Source organism: Sinohyriopsis cumingii, chromosome 19, assembly GCF_028554795.1.
Source record: "Sinohyriopsis cumingii isolate HCF-2022 chromosome 19, ASM2855479v2, whole genome shotgun sequence".
NCBI lineage: Eukaryota > Metazoa > Mollusca > Bivalvia > Unionida > Unionidae > Sinohyriopsis > Sinohyriopsis cumingii.
The window spans coordinates 61,172,008-61,185,539 of NC_142979.1; the positions used below are offsets into that span (position 1 = coordinate 61,172,008).

Genomic DNA, 13,532 nt, shown 5'->3' on the forward strand with positions numbered 1-13,532 from the left:
ATGCCCCAGTGCTAGCCATCACTAAAAAATACCACACTGAAGACATCGTAGCGATATGACTGAAAAATTGATAAAGCTACGTTAAAAATCCAAATCACACACACACACACACACACACACACACACACACACACATATTGTGTCTTGTGTTCTCAAATAATCTATGACGTAGACGAACGTGGAGTCATCAGCAATTTTTCCATTATGTTCTTAAGTCCAGACTATCCAGTGCGTGTGAAGTCATCGTGGGTCGTCACGAAAATTATACACACTGCTATGTGGAATAAAAAAAAAGTGTATGTGGAACGGCGGTTGCGCCTGAAGAGAGTATTGGAGTATGTCTGTGTAGTGAGGAGAAACCTAAGAAGAAGAACAGGAAAGAGGCGCCACCTGTGTTGACCTGTTTTGGTTAACCATTCCAACTGCCCTTTTTAGGGCGACCAGATTTCTTAGAAAAGATACACCAGTCAATCATTGTCAGTATATATGTTTTGGAATATATCTATTCATAACTAAAACTTGCCCATCCCATTTCTGCGTGTGATAGTATGTTTGTGTACGTGTGAACACTCCTATCTTTGTGCGTGATAGTATATAAATACAGTATGTTTGTATGGCTAGCGTGTAATTAAATTTCCCTTTTCTTTTACATACTATATTTTGTGTGATTACAGATACGCGCGTTTGTGCATATTCCTACTAGTTCGTTGTTTAGTAGCTACGGGCATTGGTAACACAAAGCATGTTGGTTTGTAAGTGTGGTTATTGTATTGTTAGTGTAGGATATTGCTTACTCCATGGGCGTGTTGGATAGTAAGTGTGGCGTATTAATTATTATATAACTATGTGTTGTTTACTCATGACGACGTGATGGATAGTAAGTGTTGGGTGTTTGTCAGTAGGTGACTGGGTGTTGGTCACCGGAAACGACGTGTTGGATAGTTGGTGTAGTTTTAACATTTCATTTCTAGCTAGAGGCCATCGAAGCCCACATTGTTAGATTCAGGTTACGGCCAGAGAGCCACACACTGTTAATTCCCTTTAGAGACAGAGCAACCCACGAAGTTAAAATAACAGAAGCAATAGAGCTCCATCTGAGACTTTATTATCCAGTTATATACTTACAGTTTACGATCCTATTCAAAAGAGACATAATCTCTCATGGTATGGGTTATGTTTGAGATATCGATAACACACCTACCCACCAGTTCTCCACTCCTGAGGTTTCATGCTTGATCCCTGTTTTTTTCATAAGCGCCAGAGTTTGTGATGGCTTAGTCAATATTTGTTATTTCTTCCAAAGGTTTTATGCATGATGTAGTATATGGTATTTGTTATCATAATACTTTAATTCAGAAGTTGTTTAAGGGCAACTGACAATTTTTTTTTAGATTTTAGTAGCAACAATCTTTGACCTCTAGACATAGACCATTTCTTCTATCTTTCAGAATTCTTATTAATGGCTTGATACACGATATACATAAAACTGTTTTTCATGTATGTGTAATTAACCATATCAGTGGTGTTTTTTCACTGACTCAAATTTCGCGTGCTCATTTTAATAATAAGTATGTACTTCCAAAGTCGCCTTTGACAAAGTAAAATGTAGACTATCGTGTATGTGTGTGCGTGTGTGTGTGTGTGTGTCTTTCTTTAACAAGCGAAGTTACGCATATTATGGAAATACAGATAGTTAAGTATAATATTATGTTTATTACCCTGAACCACTGGTTTTGTATAGTCGATTTTGCCAGTGTGTGTTTTGTCCTAAAACAGGTCCCATATCGTATTTGGTTACTTAGTAATAGTTATGGCCTGGATAATAACAATGACAGTCATTTTCTGCTTCACTGTCTACTCCTACCATTACACATATACATTTGTTTTAAATAATTGCACGTTCTGATGTCGAGTTTTCTTTCTTTCCTCCCTGAAAAATTTTTCGCGAACAATATTTAATGCATTGAAGGGGTTTGTGAATGAATGAGTGAAGTTATCGTGGATGTAATGTGCTTTTGAAAAGTGAGGAATGAAACCTTTTCTTGTCGAGCTGACATCAGTGTTAAATGCGACATATTAGTCACCTTTCTGTGGGCGGCGGCAGCTTCAACATTTTATTAGACTGATAGTTAAAGTTTCGCTTTTTGCATATATTTTCGAAATCCCTTTAATATTCCTATCATACTTGACATGAATCAGTGCAAAGTTAATTGTTGCTGCAACATGCTTCGTCATTTTATACTGTGGTCAAGGTTACAGTAACAGAAGATAAAAGTTACGATTTTAATTAAATTTGTCTCATTTGCTAATATTTACCAAACCCTTGGACGTTTATCTTCATACTTGTGACACATCATAAGAAGCTAAGACTATTATGCGATACACAAACCTAAAAGGTTTTAGAAAATGAAGTTTTTCTAACATTGCTAACATTTGGATTAATTTACCTTTGTCAGTGGTTTATAAATGTAACCTTTGGATAGAAGACGAAAAAAAGCTGTATTTGGATTGCACGAAGAGGACAAGCACATTAATTAAGCACAGTACATTTGTATGAGTCCAGGGCTGAGTTGGTTGAGGCCCTAAAGCAAAGATTCCTACCACAAAACCTAACCGAGTTTACTAGGAGGGAAAATGTATATCTCTGGCGTAATAGCAAGTTGAGAGAACAAGTAGCGAGACCACGAATTTAGTTGTAGAACATATATATGAAGATTTAATACATACAGTAAAAGCATGTCTAGAGTAGACACTCGTGGGAAAAGGCAAATGTGACCTTTTACGACAGGCGATCTCTGTTGGCAGGTTTAGCTCTCCAGCTTGTTCATGACAAATTTATGCATTATGAACCGAATAGCATTATTATTATTATTATTAGCAGTAGTAGTATACTGCCAAGTTTCATTTTTTAGTTTATTTGTTTTTCAACAAGAAAAAATAACAAAATATTACGAAATAGGTTTCACACAAGGATACTGTTTTCTCACTTGGCTTTCTCGACTTCCCATTGACAATAGTGTTATCTTCTCTCTTGTAGAGAAATAACTGGGCATTTATGAGTACCCGACTCTGCTTGAAATTTAAAGTCTCATAAAACCAATCTGATAATTTAAATACACACCCATCAAATAAAGTAAACTACAATTATGTATATACACTCATTTCTCTCTCTCTCTCTCTCTCTTTTACACAAACAAATGTCTTTATCTCATTATCGATATAAATGGCTCCTAAATAAAATTACTTATTGACAGCTTACATACAGTTCTGAAGCAAGCTACTGGTTGAAAAGCACGATGAAACCATTACTTGGTTAAGAAATACGTGGCCTCTGACCGCAGAAGACAGGTGACCGCTGATTATGCAGTATAATTGCCGAGGGAAAATCATAATGGTCATTGTTACCGGGTGACCGTACAAGTCAGATGACCGTTATAACGGGTTTGAATACTTTCATATTTAAAATGTATTGTCTATCTTATTGCTTAATAGCATTACCTGGTTATCAACATTCTAATCCAACAAGCAAAACTGATAAATCTCAAAAAGTTTATCATAACTTGTAATAATTTTTATAATCCTCCCAGCTGTGTGTTGAAGATAAACGTAATTTCTCCATCTTTCATTCCATGACGTCGCCAATAGTTTCAATAAAGATGAAGGACGGCATAAAGAAATTTTCGTCAACTTCAGTGCCTTGAATGACTATGAAAAGCGCCTGTGAGTAACTAGGTTTTAGACGTTATACATCTACATACATAAGTCGATACTGGAATGTAGATTTGGTGCCTAACGACCTATCGAGGACGGCATCTGCAATCAGGTAAGATCTATACGGATTTAATGTTATACTAGTCACGCTCTCAGTGATGAGCCTGGGACTGACGCAGATATTTTCAGACTAGGCTCCAATGGCAGATATGTTTAGTTTGCCTGGACAACAGACTAATCTTTCAACGCACGTTCAAAAATAATGAGGATAGTTTTTGATAGGTCTTTAACATGGCGCTAGAAGCTGACTAAAGCTCAAGAAATGGTGCTTGTTTCCGCAGGGTCAAATGATTGGGACATATTATGTCGCAGGAGGTGAGACAAGCAGATACAAAACTAATCTCCGCCCTCGTCGACTTGAGCAATATCATCTCGCAAAGATGTTCGCAGTTTCCTATGAACCTATTTATACTAGAGTCAATTCATGAAGCATTTGCTGATATCTGCTCTTAACCTACACCAAGAGATGGACAAACGGAAACTTTCTGTCTAGACTGAAAGTTTTCAGTCTTCTTTCGACCAGTTGAAGATCCAGTTGACGACTGACCCTGAGTTTGTGTTTCCAGACCCAAGAAAGTCCTTCATTATTGACACCGACGTGAGCGATATTGGAATCCCAGTCATACTGCCAGTGGACAACGGATGTGAGTAGATTGTAGTTTATGCAGTCCGTTTTGCAAATGAAATCAGAAAAAGATAATGCAAAACACGAAGGGATCTATATTAGGCAGTATTTGTCACGAACGTGTGAAACATAACATATATGGAGAGAATACTTTGATCAAGACAGACCACGCATAGCTAAAGGTCCACTTGCAAAATGAAGCAAGGTGTTGTTATAATATCAATTTGAAATTCATCGTGCTGATAGTTTGCATCGTAATTTATGATGCCCTTTCCAGAGGCCCATGTAAACAGCGTCGTTTTCAAGTTGGGTTATCAGTCGGTAACTATAGTACAAAACGAAGGAACGTCCTTCCGATGACAGTCAAAGAACAAATCGATGCAATTAATGTGTTAGTAGCTGTGATATAACTATCATCAATCTGATGAGGATATTGCTGTTTTCATAGACTGGATTCAAAGCAAGCAACGTCCACTATCCAAAGAATTCCCAAGATATGGCATATTGGTCAAGAATCTCCGGAGCCTGTGGAATAAAAAATATAAAGAACACCAAACTTCGTTCCAATTGGAAATAGCTGACGGGGGATAAAGTCACAATAAAGATATTGTTTCAAGAGACAAAAAAAACCAAAAAAACAAACGATATTCTATTATGGTGTATAATTTGCGCAGTGAAAGATACCTCGGCATCAGAAAAATTTAGGAAATCAAAAAAGGTTATTATTGGGTCGACTACAGCAAAGCGTATGATTGTGGTGTCAGAAATATGAAGCCTTTGTGAAACGAAAATCGCCATAACAAAAAGAAAAGCTTCAATGCAAAAACCAAGAATGGAAAAGTTTACATTTGTTTTTGGTCACTGACTGCATTTCAAAATCGACGGAGGTGTTCATATTGCCTTGCAAAGAAGATAAAGTCGTCGAAAAACTGATAGTGGAGGAGATCATAACACGTCTGTATGTGCCAAACCAGACCATCACGGATTAAGGTCGTCATTTCTAGAGTGAACTTATTCGTGCAAACTGTGTATTATTCTTTTTGTCATTGTTTCAGCTTATATTGCATTTTATTTTCACAGTGATGTCCCATGAAAATGTTTTGGGATGCACTCTTATGTGCGTTGAAACAAATAATTTAAGAGAAGTGGTTTGCAGGGCCGCGGACAGGGTAGGACAACTAGTACAATATTCCGGAACCCACAACGGTGACGGAGACCCACCGCCGAAGAGATGAATTTTTTTTTTAACTGATAGAGGCATAACGGAGAATTTTTCCTATAATCCACAAATCCTATCTACGGCCCTGGTGGGTTGTATGACAAGAAAACACGTGCAATAATTTTAGTTCATTTAAAGATAAAGCATTACTTATTAAATGTAAGAAGGGTTTGTTTCACCATCTAGTATTTGTTACTTTGGTCACGTGATCCCGCCTCTTCAGTAAACATACGGGTCAACAGTGTTTGCTAGGTTGGTGTGGAATAAGCAAGAGTTAGATATAAGAATTCCCCCAAAATTGAGTTACTGCAATCAACCCAAACGGAGCAATCACTTTTGACCCTATACAGCTGAATAGGATAAGGACGAAAGACTTAACGCAAAGGACAGAGATAGGTCTTTCGTCGAACAGAACAAGATAGCTCCACGGCCCGTTATTAAAACTCTGAGATGTTGTATACCTTGTACATTCCAACAATATATATTGCTATTGAAATTATGTCTTATTTCGTCGTCTCTGCCCGGCTCCCAGTCGATCTTGGAGAAAGTGTCATTCAGACCACGCTCAGTCGGCGACTCAGACCAGCAGTTGGCAACAAGGTCAAGGATTTTTGGAGAACGACCAGGTTGGCGACCAGTGGCGAGCATTAGCCAGAGATAGAAAAAATCCTGCTGGCGAAAAGATCTGTCATATTCTAGAGCGCCAGACCATAGGCTTAGATGGCTACAGAGGTGGTCCGATCCAACATCAATACCTATACAAACATCCAGTAAAGGAGACATCTTGGGTAGTGTGGTCAACTTATTTAAAACAATATCTAACTTAAATGTATGCTTCCACAACTGTGTTCACTGAAGCACTCACCATTTACTACCATAAATTAAAAATTATAAAAGAGCTGGCACTATGGAGATTTAAATAGACTGGAGGATTTTTTTTGTTGTTCCATTTTTAGGACTTTTTTCCCTTATGAGATATTAACTGGACAGATGGGGATGATAATAAGAACGAAAAATATTATTTTATTCAGAGAAAAAAAAATAGTATTTCAATCAAAATCCTAGCCCAATCCGACCTAACGAAAATAAAAAAATTCTGTCGCTTGCATGGTATCGCGATTATTGTAGCTGTATATCAACCAAATGTTGACAAATATTGTTGCATTTGATTGGATGCTTAGACAGATTCTATTGAGAGTATAATCAGCTTTTGATTACTGACTGCAGTGACCTAATCAATTCAAGGGATGGCAGCATCTCAACAGCTGCTGAAACCGACCAGTGCCATTTTATCGCTGATGGTTGAGGTTGTAACGTTTCATTACGGTATCTTCACTTCAATTTCATCCGACCGATTTGTATTCCGTATGTGAACCCTAATATCAGACTGCCGCTCGGAAGAGGCGCGATGAAAATGAACAGCCATAATTAGCAATGCCGTAGTTTATGTCAGTGACTCTACAATCTTTCTATCATTCATACAATAAGGCATACTCGATGTTTTATATGGATTACTCATGCCGAACATACGATCTGGATTAATAAACGTTTACTTATCCAATTTCACACAATTTAAAAATAAAAAGATCAAAGCAATACATTTTTCTGACAGTGGCAGAATACTGGAACGTCGTTTAACGCGACCAAACAATCTTGTCAACTGTAGTACTAATAGTAGTACTCCTACTTCGTGGACGGGTTACTATGTGTATCAACGGAGCTCCCTACTTCGTGGACGGGTTACTAACATGAGCTTATGTGTAAAAACATGAGCAGCTGGGTGCAATTCATGCCGGAAGCCTTTACAATCTACTATAAAATTGTGAACGTGTTCCTCATACATACTGAAATAAATTAAATATCCCTCTTATTTGTTACAAGAATATCATTGCAGAAATAGGTTTAAAATATTGTTAACCTTCTTTATCGGATATTTTCTTTTGAATAGTCCACCAAACTGATTAAAAATTATAATTATGTATACGGAAAGCGAAATTAGCTCAGGTTACATAGTTACCCAGCTGTATCTGTCAGGTATTCGTATATCACCTGAATCGAATTAGCATTATCTCAAGGAAGTCAAATTGGCAGATAATGGGAATTGTAATTGTCTTTTATCTGATAATTTACATTACTAAATTTGGCTCAGGAAATAAAATTTCAAAATCAGGTATATTAGGTCGTCTCACAAAAGTCTTGTTTATCTGCTCGGTACCTCTGTGTACCTAACTTGAACTGGCTTTATCTGCAGGTAATCAAAAAGGCGTGCATTGTAAGTTTAGATATCTTGGGGTTTTTTTTTCTTTCTTCTTCTTTTTTTAGGGTGTTGATGGTGTTTTTGTTTTTGTTTTACTTGAAAAAGTCGCTTCATTTGTTGTTTTCTTTGCAAATAAATCAAATAACGGTATTTCTGATTTTACAGTCATTATAATACTACTTTGATACACTGCTCTTGTAAAATAAAAGATCGGCATACAAAGGCCTCAAATTGTATGAATATCACGAACTTAGAACTTCTGAGCTGATAAAAATATTTGTAGAAATCTTAGCAACAGTTGTAGCAATGCCACTTTGGCACTAAAATTAGTGTAATTTGTATGTATGTATGTATGCAACTCTCATCCTTGGGCATGGTGATATGGGGACAAGAAACATGTAGCGACAGTAGACAATAATCTTGTGAGTTGAGAATATAGTGAAACAACAATTGTCTTGTGCAAGAATGTTTACTGGATTGGAACAAAATATATATACTGAAGCAATAAATGTTATGAAAGAAATGCTTTGGGAGAGAAAAATGCAAGGAATACATATCGGGAAAAAAAAATGAAATTGTTTTAAAATGTAGTGACGATCAATGTATTAGACGAATAAATGTAGTGAAAGAAAACATGTAATAGACCTAAAATGTATTGGGTAAGACAATGCCAGTGAATTAAAAAAATGCAGTGTATATAAAATGTATTGAATCATTCCATGAAGTTGACAAGAAAATGGCGTGGGTACGAAAGACGTGTGTGTGTGTGTGCTAAAGAGAGATTTGGATTTTGAACGTAGCTTTAACATTTTTTGTCATATCGCTACGATGTCTGTATTATGACAGCTTATATTAATGTCTAGCACTGAGGCATCATGCTGCAGACATGTAGTATGATGTCCAACCCAGTCACATTATCCTGACACCAAGCTGATCAGTCCTTACACTAACCTCTTAGTTCTGAACGCCTGGCAAGGCAGCTCTTAGTACCATTTTTATAAATCTTTGGTACGTTCAAATGGCGGATCCTTCATTATTATTATTTTTTATCAACTTATGCAACATAGACTGTATCATTAACATTCCATATTATATTTATAAATTAGAAAAAAAACCACATTTATTCATTCATTCTAGCCGAAAATATTCTGTGTAAATCTGGTTGCTTCCAAGCGATAGAATTGGCACTGGTTTACTGCCAGGGTTCAGTAGAGTGATCACAAGGAGCTGTAAACCAGTCAAAGCCAAGAACTGCATTGACACTGGAAAATAATAGCAAGGGGAATGCCAAATGCGTAATAGTCAAGCCAGATAAACGCCATTAATCAAACGTTTTATTGCCAACATCAAATTTGAATTTTTCTTGCTAAGAATGGGATTGGATAACAAAGGTTTTAAAGAGACCTTCTAAACCACATTTTATACCATTAAATGGCTAACTCTGTAGTTTAATAGGTTTACAAATCGAAAGAGAGAACATTATTTTTGAAAGCTATTTTTAATGTTTGACACGAAAGTACGAGTGAGCATAAAATACTGAACACAATTTAACATTCAGATAATTAGCAATATCTACGCTACTAATCTAATTTTACCATGGCACAATAAAATTGTCCATTTCTTTCTTTGCTATTGTCTGATTGTATTTAGCGCTGAACTGCGCACTCGAGTTTGTTCGGACTTTACCTTTTGGTCAATGGTGAAATCCAAGACTATCTGAATGCAAAACGGCACTTCTAGACGGCTGTTGTCCCAACGTCCAAATCGGCGAACAATTCTTGCATTTTCTCCATTATGTCACGCCGAGTGGTCTAAAGCGCTCACCGTTACGGATCACTGCCATCTCTCCTCTGTCTGCGTCGGTTCGAGTCTCGGATTCGGCTAATGTGGTTATGTGAGAAAGCTTGCCAGTAGCTTCTCGTGGGTCGGTGGTTCTTTCCGGGGGTTTTCCGGGTTCTTCCTCCACCATTAATACTGGCCGCCATGTATAGCCTATCTTGTGCTGAAAAATGGCGTTAAACCCTACAACAACTACAACTACAACCATTATGTCACAAATGAACGAAGTGTGTGGAGATGTTTTGAAAATTGAACTATTCTTGATTACGACTGGCCTAAGTTGGAAATTAGCAGACGCAATTGGGATAAACTAGCAGTGTTGAAACTACTGAGGGGTGCGGACCGGTGTCTTCCCTTGTGTTATATTGTTACAGGTTAGAACCCCCATCCCTTGATTTTCTTTGTAACGAGCCACTGTGGGTTATCTCAGACCAGTCGTTTCAATCATGGTGTCATCGCGCTAAGGACTACTTTATCAAGGGACGCAATCATTGTTGTCTTATGCTTGTCCCGGTGGAATTTTTTTCGATCCAACAAACGCCGACACTTATGGATATTTAACAATATAGTTTTTGGAGGATATAAACAAATAACTTACACGCCCCCACCCCCCCACCCCCGAAAGAAAAAGATTTAAAATAAAACGATAAAATTACAACAAAAAGAAAATTGTCTAAAAGCTAGGGAACATCTTGACTTTTAAAGGTAGGAGAGCAAAATTTTTCAATGTTTACCTTATTGTGTCCCAGCTGAATTAAACGTGTACATGCAACCATTAATGACAAATAATATACTTACCGGTCAGAAGGAATCATTTATCCGTCCACATGTTTCACAAGCATATTTCCCTGTAGCATATTCTTCCACTACTAATAGCATCATTTGTCATATTTTCAAGACAGACAACATCAATTTTCTAAAGAAACCTTGAAGTCCGGAATGCTGAATTATCGTGGTACTTAATGTTCTTATCGGTACATATTAAAACTTTTGCTATTGCCGCTTACTTATAATTTTTAAAGTTTCTATGACACTCCCTCTTTTCCTCCTTGTCAATTGAAGCACGTACATGCAAATAAAACAGCATATAATGACTGACCCAGATTAATGAACCATACGATAACAACTCTATACTGTCGCGGTATTTGTCCAGCTTACGTATGGTAGCATGGATGTATTATAATAAACATAAATTGCAACTTACCTTCGATAAGTGATGCCCACGCTTGTACAGGCAGAATATTTCCAAAAAAAAGCAACTAAATAACAAAAGGATCCAATGATCCAATGGGACACACGAATGCAATTAAAGTGGGAATCCGCGAAATAACAACATTAAAAGTTCAAAATAATTATTATTTAACTTTATATTAATTTTAAATGCAAAATTGGCAAAGAAATATAAATATACAAAAAATATTATTATTATTATGGAAATATTGCTGATTTCCAGACAGTTTAACTGTTACAGTATTCTTATTTACCTGCAAGAAGTATGATCATAAGCAACATTTTGTCAATTTTGGTCCATATTGGATACCATAGAATAAAATTGCAGGCTTAACTTTATAAGGATATGTCACCATCAGCATGTGACCTATAATCATCAAAGATCAGACGATACAATGAATAAATTTCCTAATAACAACCAATGCAGTTATAGAAAGCTCGACTGGAGCTTTGTATATAATGATCTACAGAATTGCAAGCACTTTACAAAAAAGTGATATTCATTCTTTTTCAAAGTAAACTTATATATAAGGTTTTTTTTAGAGGAAATTGTGCTATAAGATATCTGCGTCCTTACTAGCTCCAGCTTTACGTCTGTAAACACGGTGGTTCTTTCCGGGTCCTCCACCATTAATACTGGCCGCCATGTATAGCCTATCGTGTGCTGAAAAATGGCGTTAAACCCAACAACAACAACAACAACAACAACATCTGTAAACAACCGCTAGAGGGCGCGTGTCCAAAATTAAGCGGAAAATCCCGTTTGCCGCGATAATCATAGAGCCCGCGATAATACAGGGTTGGGGTAAACCTGATAAGTTCATTACATGGTTATCAGCTGGAGTCTGTATTTGGAAGGTGTTTCATACACAGGGGTAATTTTACAATCAATATTAATTACAATACCAGTGTGTCACAAACAGTTTCATCTCCACCAAAGAAAAGGAGTTATATACGACAGTGACACAGATCTCTAATTTCCCATGAATAATCCAATGCACGGTCACTCGTTCTACTTGTTACACTTCGTTTTGGCCTATATATAATTGTTTAACCATTTTCGTTTCATTATTTACAATATAACTTTTCTAAATAGGAACTGATGAAAATGAACCATTTTTTGTAAACAATATTAATTATTTATTGTTAACTTCCTATAACAACCATATATTATATGTGATAATACCTCAATACTTTCAAACGTTTTATGTCATGAAGGTGGGTGGTCACGCGTAAAAATTGAGTACTTCGGATGGAATGGTCACGCCACAGACCTCATTAACGTATTTTAGTAATGCACCGCATGTAAACATCTGCACGGGAACTATATTGCAAAAGTGAGGAATTCTTTTCTCTTTAAAGGTATTTATCGGATGAGAAAAATAACCTACGTTGGGGTTTGCACCGAGACAAGGAAATCCCAGCCGCGGGGTTACATGATGTATTCTCACTCGGCAGGCCCCGTGGGAAGACAAATAATATAACCCCTTGACTGGGATATCCTTGTGTTGGTGCAAAAGCCAGCATAGATTCTATTAGTCCATGGTCATTAAAGCTTCAATTATTACCTTTCTTATAACGTCCATTAACATCTTCAGCTATTACTCTACTGTACCCACACCAATCCACAATGTTAAACCTCAGATGCTTCAAACATTACACATCCTCTTGTAAAACCCCACAATGTTAAAACATTAATGAATTTGTAGGTTCGGAGGGAAATCTCATGTTAACTTTTAACATTACATTTCCCTTTGTACCAATACCGACCCACAATATTAAACCTACGGACGTGTTTAACATCACACTGCCCCGTGGATCCACAAAGGTCCATTTAATAATTTCCATAAGTTTAACATTACATAATTTTAATTATCAGTCCATCCGAACCGACCGACTATACAGCTGAATATTACTGTTATCGAACTGTCCAATATCGCTTCCTTTCTCGTCTGGGAATATTTTTATACGGTGTAACGTCATGGTCAGAATGAAACGAAGCGATGAAAATCTTTAGTTTCTCTTTCTATCTAGATCATTTTCACTCAGAATAAAACTTGTATGACAAACATAATCTTAAATGATATAATTAAGAATTCATGAAACTCGTGGAATCGCCAAGGCTGGCAAAGGTAGGAAAATATTTAATTCGTTAACACATTTCAGCTCTACTATAAACTATGTATTATATTATTATTCTATCTTTGGTATTGAGAAATCGAACTGAATGTGATATATATATATATATATATATATATATATATATATATATATATATATATATATATATATATATATATATATATGCAACACATGCATCAATCACGAATTATAGAACTCAAGTGCGTACGTTCGTTTTAAATGGTCCTTGTTGAGTCCTGTGAGATTAAGAACTCCAAGTTAAAGACTTTAGCTAGTCAAAGACAACATCATTTGTTTTATAACACTACCTTAGGTTTCTGATTCTGCATATTCCTCTTTTCGTTTTCACTATCAATATTTACAGTTTAAAAAAGTCAACAAAACAAAAACAGTTTATTAATTAATAGTCATTTTACTTTGTTTATTTTAAAGTTTGAGATCAAGCTCCC

At 36.4% G+C, this 13,532-nt stretch overlaps 1 protein-coding gene across 1 annotated transcript in view; it reads right to left on the minus strand.

The window, feature by feature from the left end:
- Positions 1-10,771, minus strand: part of LOC149775806 (nitric oxide synthase, salivary gland-like) — a 180,725-nt gene extending 169,954 nt beyond the window's left edge. The window contains exon 1 of the mRNA XM_089944272.1: positions 10,510-10,771. The gene's annotated coding sequence lies outside the window, so the exon portion shown is untranslated. The remainder of the gene's footprint in view (positions 1-10,509) is intronic.
- Positions 10,772-13,532: the final 2,761 nt, after the last annotated feature.